This window comes from Rattus norvegicus, chromosome 8 (genome assembly GCF_036323735.1).
Source record: "Rattus norvegicus strain BN/NHsdMcwi chromosome 8, GRCr8, whole genome shotgun sequence".
Taxonomy (NCBI): domain Eukaryota; kingdom Metazoa; phylum Chordata; class Mammalia; order Rodentia; family Muridae; genus Rattus; species Rattus norvegicus.
The window spans coordinates 102,706,705-102,726,441 of NC_086026.1; the positions used below are offsets into that span (position 1 = coordinate 102,706,705).

Below are 19,737 nucleotides of genomic sequence, written 5' to 3' on the forward strand. Positions count from 1 at the left end.
TACATTTTTGTGATATATCTTAATTACCATCCACCTATTTCTCCAAACATAATTATTGAGTAAAGATCTGAGAGTCTAGTTTTCTAGAGCTATCTGATTAGGGATGACTTGATCCCTTTTTTTTTTTTTAAATACTGTCTGTTCCCCTTCCCCTGCCAAATGTAATGTTAAAAAGTTTCTATGTTTTTAGGTTGCATGTGATTTTGATCCCAGTTAATTGATATGGCATTGTAATATTAACCAGTTAGAGGCTAGGTAATGCAATTAGGTTTTTGGGAGAATTACAACATTCCATTTTATGTAGCGAATCATATGAAAGTTGTATGTTTAGTACTGATATTGAGCCTAAACCTTTGAATATGGCAGGCAGGCTTTACCACTAAGTTATATTCCTAGCCTTTCTATGTTCTTTAAATAGCAGCATGAGGTAGAATATTTGTACTTATGACTATTTGATTCATTTTGCAAAGTATACAGTGGTGCAAGCAAAATAAAACATGAAAAAGTACAAAGATGTAAAACTAACCACATTATTTTCATTTTCATTTTTATTAAAATGACTTGAACATAAAAGTTAAAAACAGTCTTGGCATGACAAAAACCTGCAAAGAAATTCACAAGCTTAGTTCTTTACCAGGTGATTGGCATAAGTGTGGGGAAGTTGACTGATGAGATTTAAATGGCATGTAGATAAAATACTATTGAGAACAGATGCTCTCTCCCCAAGATCGAACACGCCAGCATGCCAAAACTACCCACTCTGTTTATTCCCACCTCCACTTCAGAGGAATCAATCCATCAGATGAAAGAAGAACCATTGAGGTTCCTCTCAGGTTGGACTTGCTGGGAATCTGGCACTTTGAAAGAAGCCATTCACACGAAAGAACCACACAGGAAAATTCACTGTAAAAATATTCCTCACGAGGTTACTGGGTGATATGTTTGTTAACAAGGAAATCCGTATTTCATCATTCAACTGCAGGAATACAAGAGGAGATGTCTGTGGAAGCTGTTGGATGCTGGGCATTGTTTCTTCATGGAGGCTCAGGAACCTCACAAGAAATTTACACACCTCCCCCATGCCTCAGGTTACACAGTGGTGAACAACTGCTGAGGTAAAAGTAGACTATCTGGCATTGTAGCTGCCTACAAGTTATGCAGATACTGCAGTAAAACAGCTTCTCTGACTACTCACCAGTGTGAGATTTAGGCTTGTGGTAATGCAGTCACCATATATATGTGTATATATATATATATATATGTATGTGTATATATATATATATATGTGTGTGTGTGTGTGTGTGTGTGTGCGTGTGTGTGTGTGTGTGTGTGTGTGTGTGTGTGTTTGAGAAATTACCAGAGTAGTCTTGGTTGGAATGCTTTATTTGGTCTTCCACTGCTGTCTATCTGAAGTAAATATAAATAGTCTCCAACAGAAAAGTCATACACAGCAACACGCACTACAGCAGTCTCTATGTGCTACACAAGTGATAAATTACTGTCCAGATAATGTAGGTTCAAAAGGAATTTTAATTGAGCAACAGGACTGCTTTGTCAAGGGCCCACACACCTTTAATCCCCCTGGCTGGAATAGAGTTATGCCTTTAGTACAGACTTTTAATCTCTTAATGTAGATAAAGTTAATTTGTAGAAGGAAGCCATGCTGGATATTGCATGTCTAATTGCAAGGCATACAAAGTGACAAATCAAAGTACGATTTGACAGGATGAGTCAGAGATAGGATACACTCAAGTCTTATGAGAAGACACAGAAAAAAAGAGGTCACTTAATACAGTGGGCAGAGAGACTGCAGAGGAAGTCTTTACTGAGACAGCTTTCCAGAGATAAGTTGCAGAGAGAACATGCTAGATATGAATGAAAACAGAACAAGCTAGAGAATGAGATGGAGCCAGAAGACTAAAACAGATTGACAGAATTCTAGGCCAAGCTGATCAAATTCAGTCAAAGGTGAGAGAAGCAGGTTTAAATCAGAGGAGTTTGAGTCAGAACAAGTGAGTTGAATCAGCCAGCCGGAGTTCAGAAAGAGCTAGGAAGGGTAAGATTATTCAGCAATATGCCTTGGAGATGACAATTCTTTCAAGTGAATAAAAGTTTCTTTTACAGTAAGCACAGTCTGAGATTTTAGCTCAAAAAACCCATAACATGCAAGCAATATAGTGTGTATAAAGCTATTGCTTGAAGCAATGCCATTGGTACAAATCTTTAATCCCAAACAATAAAGGGAATTTTGTTTGTAGAAGGAAGCAACCATATATGAAAGTCATGTTTAATTGAGGGGCAGAGTCTAATTAAGAAGGTATTTCTTCCTTCCAGGAAGGAAGTCACCTTTCCTTTTTTTTTAAGTTCAACATACTCTACTGTCCAAGTTGGTTAGTATGTCATATCTGGCAAATCAGATGTTTGTAGAGAGCCAACCACCATATCAAAAAGTTAGAGTAATTCAGTCAAACATTAATAAGTTGATAAATATACAACTACACCACACATATTATTATACAGTATTTTAACTCCAGAATCAGAAAAATACATTAATGCCTAATGATAAATTTTATTCTTAAAATTGAAGAGCTCATGCTCTTCTCCAAATGAAAAGCCATGCAGGTTTTAGAGGCATTTTAGGCAACATTGTGGGTAGATCAAAGTCTCCTCTAATTAATTCAATTAATACTTTTCTACATCATAATCTAACCTTTTTATGTCCGTATTTTTATCCATGAAAATAATGTTCTATAGTTTGGCTTAACCATTGAGTAATTTCCCCAGCCCCTAGATTCAAAATAATTAGTAAAAAATATTTTAAAGTGTTCAAAGAGAGCCTGTCTAGTTTACTGTAAAATAAAATGCAACTATACAATAGCTAAGTGATTTAATTTAACTTCCAAAGTGTTTTGCCAATACTGGGCTGAACTTTCTCCCCTGACTAGGCAAATGGATTTGTGAAATCACATCATGCATGTAGTTTTTATAAGTAGAATTCAGGTCGTATCATATTTTCTTTCTTTTTAAAATGACTAATTGTCAAATGTAACTTTTATTACCCATCAGTAATTGTGGTCTCAGTGGTATATTGCTGAATAATCTCACCCTTTCTAGAACTTTCTGAACTCAGGTTGGCTGATTGAATTTAGCTGTTCTGGCACAAATTCCTCTCCAAGTTGACTAATTCAGACTGCCTTCTCTTGGCTCCTGACTGACTTGCTCTGTTTGGCTTCAGATTAACTCTCGAAATCTGTTTTAGTCGTCTGCTTTCTTCTCACTCTCCAGCTTGTTCTGTCTTTACCTGCAACCTATCTCTTTAAAACTATCTTAATAAAATTGTCCCACCCCCTCTCTTTCTCCCTCTCTCTCACTCTCCCTTTCTGTACTGCTCTCTTAAATTATCTCTCTTTCTTGTGGTGAGAGTTAGGAATATCCTATATCTGATTTAATCTGTCAAATTTTTTGCTTTTTTCATCACTTTATCTGCCCCTCAATAGACATGACTTTCAAACATGGATGCTTCCTTCTACATACAAAATTATCTTCATTTTGGGGGGGGGGATAAAGATGGATACTAGGGTATATTTGTATTTCAGCCAAAGGGATTAAAAGGTGTTTGGTATGCCTTCAATCTAGAAGGATCACAGACATAGAAGGTCTTTGGACATGAAAACTTGCCATAGCAGCCATATTGCTACATTAAAATTCTGCTGTAACTAATTAGGTAAAAAACTGTAAGGAAGAGGAAGTGAATTTTTGGTGTCAAAAAGAACTGGCTTCAAATCCTTGTACCAGCCAATGGGGCTGAGGATGTGACAGCCATAGAACAAACTTCATGCTTTCCAAACACACTTAAGCCTTTATGCTTCCAATTATGCTTCCAATTGGCATTATATCTGACAAATTTGGACTGTTTCTGTGGTAGCTTAATATATTCTTTTAATAAGTAGTGATTCTCGGTATGTGTACTGTGAGCAGACCTCAAAAACTATATTGGTAGATAGGGTCCTCTAAGAAGCAGATGGTAAAACGGGGTGAAAATGTGTCTATGCTTCTCGATGAGAATACCGCTGTGAAGAAGATAGAGTGTCCCGTAGGCTAGAAGCAAGAATGTTGCTGTTGGTTTGAACCTGAGTGGAGAAAAGAAGATAAAATTAGATGGAAACAAATTTGAAGATTAAAAAGAAGCTGTGAGATAGTTCTTTTGGCTTAATTTTTTAATTTGTAAATTCAAATATGTTTTTAAAAATATTTTTATTTTAAATTCTAGGTAAGGAACATGAATTATAAAATATTCATAAAATTAATAAAAGAGACCCTGTGTGCTTTTTCCACCAGAGCTACTGTAATATTTTCTTGTTTGTTTTAATTTCAATGGCATTATGTTTATTTTCAACATTTTATTTCTTTTGGCACATAAAATATTTTCTAAAGATTCCTATTATAGTAAGCTACATCTAACAAAATTTAATTTTAGGTTTATTGATCTGTAGTTCTAAACACATATATAATCTTTGTCTTTTTTAAACACCCCTCCCTAGTTTATTTGTGGTTTAGATTTGAAATCACATGCATTCTTTTTCCATTTCCCTAAAACCATTTGCTTTTGCATCATGTCTCTATTAGTGTGTCCTAAGTACCTGACAATGATACTTTTATTAAAATGGAATCACACAGGATGTGTCTTTCTGTGCCTGACATTCACTTAGCATCATGCTTTCATCACACATATGCTACTGAGTATTATAAAATGCTCTTGATTTCAGAGGTGGACAATATTTCATTATATGTGTAATTCACATTTAGTGTAAGCAGACACCTCTTAGTTGATATGTAGCTTGCTTCTCTTCTGCATGTTGGCTATTGTAAACAATGCCACTCTTAAAATGGATGGGCAGATATTTTCTTCAGGCATTCCTTTAGCTATCTTAGATACATACATGTAGATACAAAACATGTAATTACTGGCTCATACAATAATATTGTTTGTGTTTGGAGGAGGTTTCATTACCTGAATGGCTGTAGCATTTCATATTTCCACTGGTAGGACCCAGAAGTTCTAATTATTCCATATCCAAGCCAATGCCTAGGCTTTTATGATTTTTGCTGATAGCAATCATCCACAGGTATGAAAGATAGCTCATTATGGCTTTAAGGTTCATTTATCTAATGAAAAGTGTGCTGGCTGGTTTTGTGTGTCAACTTGACACAAGCTGGAGTTATCACAGAGAAAGGAAAACTTCCTTGAGAAAATGCCTCCATGAGAACCAGGTGAGAAAGTGCCTTGCACCTGGATCTCCTGGAGGCATTTTCTCAATTAGTGATCAAGGGTGGGGAGGGCCCATAGTGGGTGGTACCATTCCTGGGCTGGTAATCTTGGGTTCCATAAGAAAGCAAGCTGAGCAAGCCTGGGAAGCAAGCCAGTAACATCCCTCCATGACCTCCGCATCAGCTCCTTCTTCCTGACCTGCTTGAGTTCCAGCCCTGACTTCCTTTGGTGATGAACAGCAGTGTGGAAATGTACGTTGAGTAAATCCCTTCCTTCCCAATTTGCTTTCTTGGTCATGATGTTTGTGCAGGAATAGAAACCGTGACTAAGTCACCCAGGGTTTATGTTAGCTCAACCTTACCAGTTCTGTCTGGTGGTATTTTCCACTTTCTCCATACTATAGTGCTAAGGAAAGCCCAGAGAGGTTTAAAGGTCCCATATAGTCATGTCTTTCACGATTTCAGATACACTGCTCCTGAGAGATCAGAGACAGGCTCTACCAAGCTCTGAGTCTGGGCAGTTCTCCAGGGGAGATCACCATGGCGCTTTGGGGGAGACTGGAAGCTCACTGACTATGAGGAGTGGTCCAGTGTTGAAGAATACAGTAACTAGCAAGAAACCTTCTGAGAAAGAGAGGTGTGAGTGAGATAGGGAAGAAGAGGGTGTAGAAAGAGAGAAAATGACCAGCAGGGTTGTTGCAGAGAAGGCTAAACCTTGTAGGCGGAAGGGTAAAAGTCCCCAGTATCCAGGTCTTAGCATGAATGAGTAGCTAGTACCCATTGCTTCCTGGGTTAAAAGACGCTCCCTACTCTGAGCACCAGTCCTCACACAGGGACCAAAATAAAAGAAAGATGAGGAGGTTGCTTGACTGTGGGACAGGTTGTTTAGGAATAGATTTCCTAAACACTCTCAATAGACAAGGAGTGAGAGCAAACTAGAGTTTTTATCAGGGTTGGGCAGGGGGATTATTGAAAGGTCATAAAGATTTATACACTGACCAGGCAGTGCTGTAAAAGAAATGTTTACATTCTGGAAGCATTTTGCCTTTCACACGCATTTAGAGAAGCTGGTCAAATGGCACTTCAAGATGGAGGTTGAGGGCGCCTTGACTATACACTCATGGTGTTAGGCTGCTTGCTGCCTCACTGGTGTGTGCCTAAGCACACAGGCAATCCACTCAGGGGAGACAGAACACAGTCCACGATAGGGGTCCCAGGCCTGGAATCCAGTTTGGTTCCAAATGAATGCAAAAGTACAGAGAGGCTGGAACAGAGAAAGCCTTCCCACGGATATTTAGGCTCTAAGCATGGCTCTTTACAATGAATCCCTCATCCCCCCACCCCCTACCCCCTGCCACTCATGTCATTTTTGATGAAAAAAGGAGCTTCTTGCTTGCTCAAAGTGCTTTATTTAATGGTGAATGTGAATGTAGACATCTTACTCACGGTGAAACAGGGATTAAATATCTTTTGTAGAAAGGGATGCCCAGGAAATAAAGCTCATTGGCTAAACACCCAAGGCCTAGCTAGATACCTCAGCATGGAGAACTACAGGTGTTTATGCTACATGGCTGATTGTAATGGTCCTCTCAGTAGGGTGTGATGGTTACATGTTCTAGATCAGGTAGCTTGGCAGGGAGCTGTCCTCATGTCTAGTGCTCTCAATTTTGGGATTTTCCCAGTGTACTGGCTGGTTTTGTGTGTCAACCTGACATAAGCTGGAGTTAACATAGAGAAACAAGCCTCCCTTGAGATTCAGCTGTAAGGCATTTTCTCAATTAGTGATCAAGGGTGGGAGGGCCCACTGTGGGTGGTGCCACCCCTGGGCTGGTAGGCCTTGGCTCTTGTTTCTTGGTCATGATATTTTGTGGAGGAATAAAAACCCTGATTAGGACAATTAGTAAGCTGAGTCATCTTTACTTTTTTGTGTGGAGTTTTTTTTGGCCATTCATATATCTTCTGTGGAGATGTTTCAGTTTAAGTAATTTGACTATTTTTTAAAAGTGGGTTGTTCAATTTTCATTGTTGAGTCTTCAGGAATCCCACCATATCTAGGCATTGATTTTTATCAAGTATACATAATTTATTATCATGGTTTTATATTTAAGCATCAGAAATTTTCCGAGGGAGACACAACATACACACACACAAATGTCTATTGTCCTCAAGAAAGAAAACCACGACAGAACAATACAATGATTATATGAAAGGCCAACTTGGTGAGCTGTTGAGTTGTTATTGGGGCCATTCGAAGGCATATCAAAGGATACAAGGAGTAGGGATGATTGAACGATAGCTGCAGAAGCTTAAACTCACACGAATGATGACTCACAAAATTGGGAACTGGAGATATATAACAGCCTGCATGTAAGTGAGTTGGAACTGCTCATCTTTTCACAGTGCTTCTGAGCAGCCTCTCCTCCTTTATGCCTTTTTATACTCCTGGGGAGAGGCCATCAAGGATCTTCCAAGTTTGTTCCCTAGACATGTGGCTTTTTATTTGCTTCCCGAGCCTCTCTCTCCCTCCGGAAGCAAATGTTTCAATTCAGAGTAAAGTGCTATATGAGAGGATTGCTTTTGGAAAAAATGCACTGAGGTTGTAGAGGGTTTGCATTTCTGTTCTATCTGTCAGTTTCTAACCCAATGCAGTAGGATGCTGATGTGATTTTACCTCTTCACTGTTAGGAATGTTTGGTGGTTTTTTCCCCTGTCTGATATTTTCCCACTTGCTTAATTCTCAATTTGATCTTTTCATGCTTTTATAATTATTTTCTTGATTTCCTCTCTAAATTATTGCATCTTAGTTAAAGGAAACATAACTGATTATTGTACACTATTGTACATTATTGTCTTCCTATCTTCTTGTTTCCTTGAATTTTTCACTAGTTCAATAGGTTTCTTGTATGTATGAATGTGTGTGTAACAGTGTGTGTGCCTGCATATGTATGGGTGGGTGCTTTAAGAGAGGACACTGGCACAAGCACATTGTCTTTTATTTGAACAATGAACAGCAAAGATCTCTCTGTGGGAGTAGAGACTGTCAGGCTCAGGGGGCTTAAGTATGTTGTAGGGCAGACAAGGGAACTTTTAGGGTAGAAAGTACCATCTGGTGATCTGCTCCACTGCAGTCTCCGAGGTTTGAAGACTGACTGAGGTTGGTATGTTGACCTTCTTGTCAGGAGCCTCCTGGATCCTGCCTGCCTGCAGATGTTATGAGCAAGTCAGCCTTCCTGTGATGATTTTTCTCAGCTCTCCTGGGCCTCTGAGGTCACTGACATTTCACATCATTTCCTGCAATCCTCCTGTAAGATAATTCTTGTGAGGTAGCTGTCTACTAGGCTGCCATGTTTCTAGACTATTGCTGACTCGGTAACTCTGCTGTGTGTGTTACTAGGTGAACAGGATGGGAGAGGAAATGCTCTGGAAAGTACAACAAAGACAAAACAAAGGACATGGTTTAGGATATCAGAATAGAAGAGCTGGAGACCTTAGTAATCCAAGTGGCCTGCTTCTGGAAGTCTTTTATGGACTTATGGGCCTAAAATATGAAATATTTTTACAGTAATTCTGATGGCAGCATGTAAGTTTGTACAAGTTAGCCTTTCTTCTTTATAAGAAGCCACTTGAAAACTGAAAAAGACAAAAGAAAAATTCACTTTCCTTGAATCTATTAGAGAACTGAAACTGAGCAATTAAGTAAATAGCTGGCAGATGGCAAAAACTAGGTTTCTCACTGTTAAAGTAGGGAGGTAAGGCCAAGCATGGGGAAGCCTTAAATGAACCATGTGATAATACATTAGATTGGAGACATCAGTAGGGACCCATGCTGATCTTAATGTAAACACAAATGGATGCATTTCAATATATGCAGACACACGGATTGGCATATATTCATATATCTGTTATTTGAGACCTTTCAGAAAAAGGAAATCATGATGGCATTGATACAAAAAAGAATATAGTTCTCACCTTAAAGGAAATAAAAGTTATTTATTCTGGAGCCATATTCTAGTGACCATGGCCTAGGAACAAAGATTTGGGTTAGCCTAAATGTCATGTTCCAAAGAGCCAGCAATCTTAGGAAATTTTATACATTTACCAAGCAAAAATGTCACAGAGAAGTCATGATGTCTACAGAGCATTTGTAAACACAATAGAGGGGAAGTCAGGGGAAACTTTTGTATAGCCCTCAGTCACAATCCTGTGAGACTGTTAGTTTGGGTTGGGGAAATCTAGGGATTGCAAATAGATTCCAAAATATTTTTTAACTCTTGGTCACAGAGTGTTAGTTCTGACACAGAGGTAAGCAAGGAATGGTTATTCAGGAGGTCAAAACTACTTAGAGGTCAGAATTTATCCTCTGGATCAGCAATAGTCCAACCTCTCTACAGCACAGCATTTTCTTTCTTTCTCTCTTTCTTTCTTTCTTCCTCCTTTCCTTCCTTCCTTCCTTCCTTCCTTTCTTTTTTCAAAGCTAAAGTCATTTATTCCCCTCTTCCTTTTTATTGGATATTTTATTTATTTACATTTCATATGTTATCCCCTCTCCCATCCCCTCTCCATTCCCCTCTCCCTGCTCCTATAAGAATGCTCCCCTTCCTGCTCACCTACTCCACCTCAACACCCTGGCATTTTCCTACATTGGGCAAAACAAACATTCACAGACCATGGTGTTCTTCTATTGATGCCAGACAGTGCCATCCTCTGCTACATGTTTGGCTGGAACCATGGGTCCTTCTCTGGTAGGATTTGCTGAAGGAGGCAGAGGCAGGAGGATCAGGAGTTCAAGGCCAGCCTGGGCAGCACAACATTTCTAGTCAGTCTTTGTATACAGTTTCTTTCCAGGACTACTCATTGACAGTAACAAAATAGTACACCCAGCACTCACTTCCTGTTTATCTTGGTACCTAAAACTACACTCCAAAGAAAGGGACCAAGATTCCTTTCTAAATGGTTCATTGTGACTCTGAGAGTGAAAGAATGGCATATGAGTTGGGGCAATCTCACAATGCCAAAAAATAAAGACATACTGACAAGAGCAAGATGTGGATGATTTTCAAGTATCCTCCTCACTGTTGAATAGATAACACTAATGGGTTCCAATGCTGGCTGCTTTCAGGAACTGCAATTTTCTGGGAACTTCAGAAATTGAAATGTGTCTGTAATCAACATGCACAATATAGTCATTAGAGAATTCTACCGGGTCTTAAGAACATAACAGTATAAATATGAAAAACTCCCTTAAAATGGTTTATAATCAGGGATTGCTTCAAAAAGCTGTGTTAAGAAGTTGATGAAATTTTAAATACTTCAAAATTCTGATGAAGAACACACACAAGAAAGAGCTCATGCTGATAACTGGAATTATTTTTATTAAGTAATATGCTGGTAAAAAGCTTGCAGTTTAATTTCAGTCTAAATTTTAAAAAAATTTAAAAACATACATTTCATTCCTGCTTGCAGAATAATACAGCATGCTTGATTCCGATTGTAAATTGTGTGTGTGTATCATAGGCAATTTAAGGTGTGTTCCTCCTTGCTGCTGTGTGTAATTTATTAAGACAGTAAGGCCATCTGGAAGAGTGTTTATTTTAGTTCAAAACTATTTCTATTGTATGATCAGCAGTATTTACAAAGTCTGATTGTTGGAAAAAATAATAACAAATTAGACTGATGAAAAGGTCTTCTTTAATAAACAGTTTTGCAAAATAGTTGCCTGCATAGACTACATCCCCAAAATAGCCATTTAATGCACAGATTTGGAAGAAGTCAGTGACTTTTAAAATTTTCAGGTCCAGAGAATTTTCTGTCCTCTTCTTCAGGCTAGAACCTGGACCCCTGACTCCTGTTTCATTGGGGTTGGACACGAGACCTCTTCCAATACATGTGAGTCTTGAGACTTCCCTCCCCCCTTTTCCTTTAAGGGGTCTCCTGTGACAAACAGGTCCTGCTGTCTGTCAGCTAGGGAAAAAAGTGCCTGATGGATCCACATTCTGATAAACTCTGAACTCTCCTCATAATGAAAAGAGACCACAGTAATGCATTTCATACAGGATTTTCCATCTCAGTGAATAACCTTTCAAACTCTCTATACTGAAAACAAACAGTTTGAATTAACATAATTGATTTTTTTCTCATTTAAAATTTGTGTCATTGACATAGTGTGGATATGGCTGTAACCATTGGACGCTATTCCCCTCCAAAGCAGACAGCCCTTGCAGTAACCATTTCAGTCTAGACATGAAAATGCAGAGATGTGGAACGCAGTCATAGTGGATACATCAACATACAACTTCTGCATATGAAGCTCAGGGATTAATGAGGTAACGGTGTAGAAAATTATAAAAAGAGAACTAAGAATTTTTCTGTGAGACTGTGTTTCTTAGCAGTATCAGAAGATGCATCAATCAATAAAGTCTCACCAGTCACCATGACTCTCTAAACATATGAGATAAACAAAGACAACAACAGTAAGCACACTAACGCAGACAGGGAAAAAACCCGGATGTCTCTAACCTATTCAAAGTACCAGAGTCAGCTAGGAAATGCTGAGAGTAGGGGAAAGTTTTCTCAGGGGAAGAAAGTCACACTGATTTCTTATTGAATAACTCATTATCAGCCATGCAAACACACATGCAAGCAACATTTTATAGACTAAGTAACCATTTTATAGACCAGGAGGGGAAGAACAGTAGAGGTGAACATGGAAACGGATGTTAAGATTTCTCTCTGCACATTTACAGGTTGCTATGACTATTCATAAGGAATGGATGTGTATAGGATTTTGTGTGTCTAGATGAGCAAACAAACTACATATTATCTAGATGGGCAATTATATCTTATCAATTTGATCAGAGGTTACTGTTTTGTGTGTTCTTTCAGGTGGTGATTTAATTGAGTTCAAGAGAGTGTGTGGTGGCAGGACACTGGGCCCACCATGGAATTGGGATGTGTATGTCTGGCATGGTAGCAACCTGCCTTGAGAACTGGACAAGTAGAGAGATTGTTGCCGGACTCAGAGAGTGGCCATTGGCAGTGTGATATGGGATGGAGCTTAGCAGGTGAGATGCTTCATTGACTGAGATGAAAGGATCCCACATATGCCATGTGGTACTACGGTGCTGGAACTAGTGTGGGATAAAAGAAACCTTTTCTAATTTTACAGCAACAGTAAGGTACCCTGATGATGAAGCTCACAGACATGGCCATGTATTAAAAGGAATACTATGAATATTACTGGTTCAAAATGATTTTTCAAATCCACATACAAAGACTTCAGATATGATTTATTTTGAAGTTATACTTGCAAAGTACAGTGCTCTCCAATTGAGTGTCCGTCTGTCACAGACGCTACTGATCACTTCTGTTAACAGTTTGTTCCCTAATAAGTATGTAGAATCAAAACACCTCTCTAAATCACAAAACAGCAAAAGCATATGAAATAAAAGTCAATAAAGTTGAAATAAAACACGTCAAAATGAAAGTAGAAGAACCTATGATACACAGAGATAATTGCTACATACATTAGATATTAGAATAGCGCCACTGTACAGTAAGTATTTAATGGAAAATGATTTCCCTGGGAGACTCTACATATCTGTATATAGCACATAGAAAAGGAGGACTTTCACTCTTTAGTCCATGTTTATACTGGGGAAACAGAATTAAACTACTCTTAAAGAAGGCAATATACTATGTCATTTCAGCTTGCATTTTATGCCATTGTAAGGATAACAATATTCATAGTCACAACATATGCTATTTTATCTGAATTTACTTTAAATATTATTTAGTATATTATGGTATATATAATTTATTATATTGTTATATATTATGCTAGTCATTATTATTAATTATATATGAATAAAATAGTATAGATGACAATAAAATTCATACAAATCTCAGTCTGTCTTATTCAACTAATTAATATGTCCTTGAAATTTTACTAATTATTATAAGCTTTAGAGAATTTATTAAAACATATTTCCTATGCCATGTTGAAATAGCTATTTTATAATTTTCAAATAACTTGGTTTGTGTTCATTTTAAACAACATGCAATGTCATGTTTTTATTATAAATATCAAAACCAAAATATCGAAACCTGTAGTATTTATTTATCATATTAATCCAACTATTTTCTGCCTGGCATGATGGAAAATGAAGACGTTATTGAATAAAATGATTTTTAAAGGGTAAAGTAAATTGCAAAGAGAGTCAACCTTCTCTCGTTAAAACCACAGAGTTGTGGAGGAAAGGAGGCAATGGTTAATACTACACAGTGTGTGTCACTCAACAGCTCCTCAGTATTGTAGTTGCACAGGAGAAACTGAATTCTTCCCACAGCAAAAATATTCTTAACAGCGTGAGTCACTGACTTCCCTGTGCATGAGCACAGGAATTGGAAAGGTCTGACCAAGTGCACACTGAGGGGCAGGAAGGAACCCCACAGAGCACTGTTAGCAATAGCACACTGGAGTTTTATTCAGTGAGAAGATGGGAAAGCTCAATGAACAGCATACTGGAGGGCAGCCCACGTGTGGGACTTCCATGGCTATCCAGCATCCTATGTAGCAACCTTGTAGGTGAAGAGACCTTTATAACAAAGGAAGGATGATAACCCTTTAAGGTCAATTTAGTTGTAGTGACCCGCAACTTTATCGTTTTTAATTTGACTTACTGGAAATGACCCTGAACTGGAACATAAAAATTTTTGCACTGTTTAATTAACAGATATAAGTACTGTTTATCATTTCTGCCTTTATACAAATACAGAATATTTATCTTTATAATTTTATGCAACAATCATTTCTCCCTTATCTACAAGATGAGGTCAGCTATCCATCTTTTCAAGCCTTGATTTCTACAAGATGAAGCGCCCTTTGTCTCGGCAGGGGTGCATTCTCCACACAGTCCTTATTTAAACTCCACCCCCCACCCCCTCCTCTGGCTGTGCAGTCATTTATTTGGTCCAAGAATTGTTATTTCAGTACCATGGAGTTCATTGTGACTTGCTGGTAGTTCATATTTGATGAATAAAGTCTAATGGATCAGACAATAATGTGGCCATGACAGCCATTAGAAACTGATACCAGCATCTGCTTGGCACAATTCCTGCCTTTTCAAACTGATAAACCACACAGGAACCCAATCAGTGCTCACTTCCTCTTCTTTGAGAAAGTGAAATGCCTTGACTGCGTTATTCCTGGGTCTGATTCTTCCCTGTATTTTCCATGATCTGGTTTCTGTCACTCTTCAATGATTTTTACTTCCTGAAAATTTTATATGAATAAAATTATGCAGTGTGGACTTTATTATTAGCTGTATTTACTCAAAATACTTGTTTTGAAATCCATCTAGCTCATTGGCTGTATTTTTTTTAATTCTTGCTTTTTGGCAAAATCTACAAGTCATAAATTGTCCACCTATTACCTGTACTTGGACTTTTGATAATTTTAGATTTGCTTTTTAACATCAGCTTCCATTTCTCCTGAGTAAACATCCTGGAGGACTGACTAAACTCTGTCAGATCAGAAAGTGGTAACCTAACATGGGAACATAAAAACTGTTTTCTGAGTTCATGTTTTTTGTGTTTTTACTACTTATTGGCATGGTCATTCTTTTCAATTTGAGACCTTGTAAAGAGTCTCATTTTTAAAATTTATTTACCATATTTCTCCTTAGGGAAGAACACACAGATGTTTTTGTTTTTTATTGTATTATCCCAGACCTGAGACTTCAAATCATCTGTTTGCATTTCAAAAGATTTTATTTTGAAAAAAATTTTGATTATATATTATTTTCAAATCTGGAGTCTTATCTGTTACTATAGTCATGTGTCGAAAAGCATCAAAAGAATTATATCAACTGATTTTCTGATATCATATATTTGTAGTTAGTGTTTATTCCACATACAATTTATATTTTCCATGACTTTTAAAGGTAGAATCTTATAGTAGCTATGTCCGATTTTATCAAGCAGAGAGGATTTGTCTGATGGTTAAGTTTCATTTCTGTTAGAAGCCTAATTCAGAATAGAATTAAATTATCATATAAGGTTTTAACAAAACAAAGATTATTTCCCCCATAAATGGTAGTTTCTTCTGTATTCCACCAGAAATTGTGTGAAAACTAGAATTTTTCTCTATTACCAGCAGTTATTGCCATGAGAAAAGGGGTTAGTACTGGGATTTTTTTCTTATGGCTTTGTGGTTTGTTTTGAATTTTTACTGTCTAGTCCTCTGTGGTTGTGCACTTTTTTTGATGTTGAGTATGTCTGCTTGGCAGTGAATGTAACATACAATGTTCAAAATGAGTGTAAGTATAGAAGGGCTTATTTGGGTTTAGAGTTCACAGAGAAGCCATGTTAGCTTTAATTTTAGGTGCTTGTCACAGTGTACCTGCCACCACGAAACAAAGAGTGATGAATAATGCTACCTGGGTCACTCTTTCATTTTTATTTAGTTTTGAGCCAGCCTCTTTGGGATTTGTGCTGACTCTAATTTGGGTGGATATTCTAATCCCAATTAAACTAATCTAAAAACTTTGCTAATATTGAAAGTCCCAAAGTTCAATTTTTTTGGGGGGGGGAATTGAGACAATGATTTAACTATGAGTTTCTATGACATTAAAGAAACAACACTTTCAAATATACAGTTGGAATGGAGTGAACACTTCCATTCAAAAAGGGAAGGATGTGAACACAGCAGGAGAGTTTGGAATGAAAATGAACCTGTTGGAGTCAGTCTCACGACTAAATAAAAAATGTAAAAGTGAGCTAAGCACCACTGCTTACTACACTTTGCTTCCTGATGGCAGATACACTGTGACAAGCCGTCTCACACTTACACTAATGCTGTGCCTTCTCCACCATTCCAGACCATACCTTTGAACTTTCAACCCAAATGAGCCCTCCTATACTCAAACTCATTTTGTATATTTTTATGTCAGGAAAAACACACTAAATACTTCAGATCCATGTTCAGTATCTGGAAATCTGGATTGAATTATCTGGGACACTAAACGCTTTGATGGCTCTGCTACTCCAGATCTGCCATCTGTGTCACACATAGCTTCTTTCTAAGACCAGCACAACTTTGCTGAGTTCAGTTTTCCTAGGCAGATATCTTGTGATTCTTCAGTGTCCTGGGGTCTCTACTGCAATGTGGGCTTTAACTTCCCAGCTTCAACCTATAGTTTCTCAGTGCCTCTTTGCATGGATTCTCATTCTGCCACGCCCTGGCCTGGGCACCAGTCTGGAACCATGGTTCAAGACCCAGTGACCCTCTTAATCATACCTTTCATGCCTGAAAAATAAGAACCCTGTGGGTGACACTGCTAAGTTAAATGACAACTTGTGACAGAGCCTACCCAATTGTATCACAGATATACCTGTTTTTGTGTGTGGACCCTAGAGGAACCATTATGCTCTGAGATGCTTCTTTAGTATGGAACCCTTTTACCATCTGCCTCAGTTTAAGTTCCTTCCTTTCAAATGACTCTACATTTTCATGAGATGGAATTTCTGGTGGGTGGGGTCTTGTCTGCAGGACCTCTTTTCCATTCTCTCATCCAGAACATGAAGTTTCTCTTTAATGGTCCTAAGCACTTTTACAATCTTAGCTGATTTCAATCCCACCATGTTTGTGAGGTCAAATTCGATCTCATCCATTTCCTTTCCTAACTGTATAATCATAGCGTACCGCTCCACAATTCCCTCTGCATTTCTCATTACAGAACTGGATGAGAGCAATATGCAGTTACCACGCCATAGCTTGAGTGCTACCCTATTTTGAAATTTCCCAAACAAATTAGTTTATTGCCTCATTCATGTTCTTTGGACATGAACAGAATGCAGCTAAATTCTTTGCCAGATGTCTTAACAAACATTACTAGTCCAGTCTTTATACAGCCTTGTTCCTCTTTGAATATTTCTCTAATTGGTTCCTTAATGTATGCATTCTGTATGTATCCCTATGCATTCTGAGTTATAAGTTTCCACCAGGAAGGTACGTCACATTCTCTGTTTAGCATGCTAGGGTCTTTCCAGCTCACAATTCCAATTTCTTCCTCACATGAAATAATTCTAAAATCCTAAATGCACACCACCAGTTTGACCACAGAAATAGCCCCATGGCCTGGGACCTATGCTTTGTACTAGTCACGTTTGCTGTTGTTGCAATAAAATATCTGACAGCAGCAACTTAGGGCAAAGGATTTTATTTGGCTCCCTGTCTTGCATTGAGGAATATATTACTCATTTTTGACACCCAATATTGATTGTATACTTGATGGGATTTTAAAACACCGTAGAAATAAATTTGAGTATTTCTGTAAGAGAATTTCTAGATTGAGGGAATATTAGAACTTGGGTTTAATGTGTTATATTTTATATTATTAGATGATCATGAATCTATGAGGAAGTATGTCTTAGTATAAATCTTTTTGAGAGTCAAGTTCTTAGGAGGTTAAATTGGTAATCGTTCTGTTGATTGTCACCTTGATTGGATTTAGAATCATTCTGTCTATAAACTTCTGGGCATGCCTGTGAGAACTCTTTCAAGTTGCCTTTCAGAATAAGAGCTGAGAAAATGATCTGCCAAGGCCATATATTGCTCAAGTATGCTTACTTATGTGTACCATATTTTGTTTTGTTCTATTTCTTCCTTTAGTAAACCTAGAATTGTTATCATAGATTTAGGGTATGAGCATGGGACTTAGTATCCTGAAAAAGAAGACTCTGTCACTCCTGCCCAATCCACCATTAAAGGGTCAAATAAAACTACGAAGTAGAGAAACGTTCATTCAGTGTGGGTACACGGAGGATACAGTGATCATTAAGTCTGTCTTTGAGATAATAATATAAACTTTAGATTTAAGTAGAAGGGATGAGGTGTGTATAATTAACCATTACTGGGCAAGGTGTAATCCAATATCTCCTTGGGTAGGCTCCAATTTCTGTGCAAGGTAGTTTGATAAAGCAAATACCTCGGAGGCAAGTTCTTCCTCTGATAAAACAGAGCTTCCCTTCCCTTAACATGGGGTACTTGGGAAAGTTCCAATTCCTTGGAGACCATTATTCAAAGGTTCTTATGGTCCAAGGGAAGGGTGCAAGCATTTCTCTTTAGGCTATCTTATTTTTCTCAGGATGGTTGCAATGCTAGCGCCCTAAAGCACACTTAGAGTCATTGGCTCCCCTTATACATTCTTCCCAGTGCTGCATATTAGTTAAAATGGCTATCTTTGCCTTCAAAAACTGTCCTGAGTTTTGAACAGATTAAGTTAAATTACTAAGCCAATTCTGCTGGGTCTCCTGTGGCTGAGGCTCAAACTCTTGAAATATGAGCTCTAGAGCTTTGGACAAACAAAATTCCTCTGAGCCAAAAGTTTCCAGCAAATATGTCAACAATACTAAGAAGAAACTGAGACTTCCAAAGGTGTCAAATCTCCATGGTTTTATCTTGAAAATCACCAATTTTATGCATAAATTTTCTGGGTTATAAAGATACATTTTTTTTGGTCTGCCAAAGAATTACTTTTGATAAAGTATTTAGAAAATTGCTTTGCATAGAGAAAAATCTTTAAGGATCATAAATGAGATGGAAACTTCCTGACAATTTGGTGCATTCTCTGGTTTTGTGAGGGGTAGGCAAGGACTCAGATAAGAGGTAATCAAGAAAAATTATGAACAGAGCTTGGTAGATTCCCATGCGGGTAGTCAGGGAGTTGTATGTGAGGGACCAAGAAAATGCAGTTGAATCATGGGAGCTACGTATCCTGACAGCTAAGCACTTTGTGCTTTTGCCCTGAAATTGCAGCTAGGTCTTTCCCACTCTGAGGGATCTGAGGTGCTAGCAACTTCCTCATTTTCCCAAAATTTAAAATACCCAAGGTTCTCTATCCTTAAAGTCCTGCATTCATTATAATATCATTTGCATTGTGGAATTGATCTCTGTTGTGGCCTTTTCTAGGTGTCCATGAAAAAAGTACCCTAAAAGGAAGATGCAGCCATCCACGATTTAGGAAGGAAAAGGAGGTAATTTGGCCCTTACGGTTATTAATCTACCCCATAAATATTTATGTAAGTGTGTTTAAAACTCACAATGTGGAAGTGGTTGTTATAGCCTATTCCAAGGTTAGTCTGCTTTACTATTTCTAAGGACTACAATTTATTTTTTTTAACTTCTTAAACTAAATAAATCTCTTGACTAAATTCTTCCTGTCAAAAAAATTCAAATAAATCTTAAACATAGTTAGAAAAGGTTAATGATTTTTAAAACTTAACTGGAGTTAGCAGTAAAATTGTGTTTTACTGAATACGTCATGTGTGGCAGAACCTTCCCCTAATGAATAAAGATTTCAGGGGGCCAATCACTGGGTGAGGAGTAGGCGGTGCTTCCGGGTTGGAGAGCAGAAGAGGGGAGACAGAAAAAAAATGACTGGCTTTTGTACAGGCACAGGTGGAGGCCAA

General features: G+C 37.8%; 1 long non-coding RNA gene across 2 annotated transcripts in view; it reads left to right on the forward strand.

The window, feature by feature from the left end:
- The window catches only part of LOC108351768 (uncharacterized), a 32,809-nt gene extending 13,399 nt beyond the window's left edge, over positions 1-19,410 (forward strand). Inside the window, exons 2-7 of one of the 2 annotated variants that reach the window (XR_005488378.2) lie at positions 983-1,115; positions 8,448-8,572; positions 11,091-11,154; positions 11,431-11,591; positions 12,151-12,329; positions 19,238-19,410. This is a non-coding gene — a long non-coding RNA (uncharacterized LOC108351768). The remainder of the gene's footprint in view (positions 1-982; positions 1,116-8,447; positions 8,573-11,090; positions 11,155-11,430; positions 11,592-12,150; positions 12,330-19,237) is intronic. The other variant, XR_001839501.3, reaches the window with a different exon arrangement.
- Positions 19,411-19,737: the final 327 nt, after the last annotated feature.